Below are 698 nucleotides of genomic sequence, written 5' to 3'. Positions count from 1 at the left end.
AGCTGATTTAAGGGATATGAAGCCTTCCTCTCGCACGCTCACAGGCTTCAACGGAGCATCGGAGCAAATGATCGGGACAATTTGCCTTCCAGTTTACGCAGGTGGTATTACCCGCACCGTCAAGTTCTCCGTCATCCGCGCCAAAGCACCCTATAATGCTATACTCGGAACACCATGGCTGCATTCCATGAAAGCCGTCCCTTCGACTTATCATCAATGCGTCAAATTTCCCGGAAAAGACGGCAAAACTCAGACGATTCGGGGAGATCAACAAGCCGCGAGAGAACTACTGATCGCAACTGTAAAGATGCAGCAACAAGCTTCCCTTGTCAACTCCGTCAGTAAACCACTCAACAAGATATACCCCCAGAAGGAGGAAGTTCGCGAAGTCGCAATTGATGAATCCGACCCGACGAAAATCATCCGAGTTGGCGTCTACCTGTCCGACGACGTATGTTCAAGGATCATCTCTTTCATCAAAGACAACGCCTCGACGTTCGCCTGGAAGACTTTCGACATGAAGGGGATCGACCCCGCAATTACCTCTCATGAACTGCACGTCGACCCGACGTTCAAACCCATCCGACAGAAGCGACGAAAACTCGGTTCAGAACGATCTAAAGCCGTAAACGAAGAAGTCGACAGGCTCCTCGACGCGGGTTTCATAACCGAAGTCCGATACCCCGAATGGTTGGCTA

The sequence above is a fragment of the Brassica oleracea genome, chromosome C7, assembly GCF_000695525.1.
Source record: "Brassica oleracea var. oleracea cultivar TO1000 chromosome C7, BOL, whole genome shotgun sequence".
Taxonomy (NCBI): domain Eukaryota; kingdom Viridiplantae; phylum Streptophyta; class Magnoliopsida; order Brassicales; family Brassicaceae; genus Brassica; species Brassica oleracea.
Note: the sequence above shows the minus strand (reverse complement) of the source record.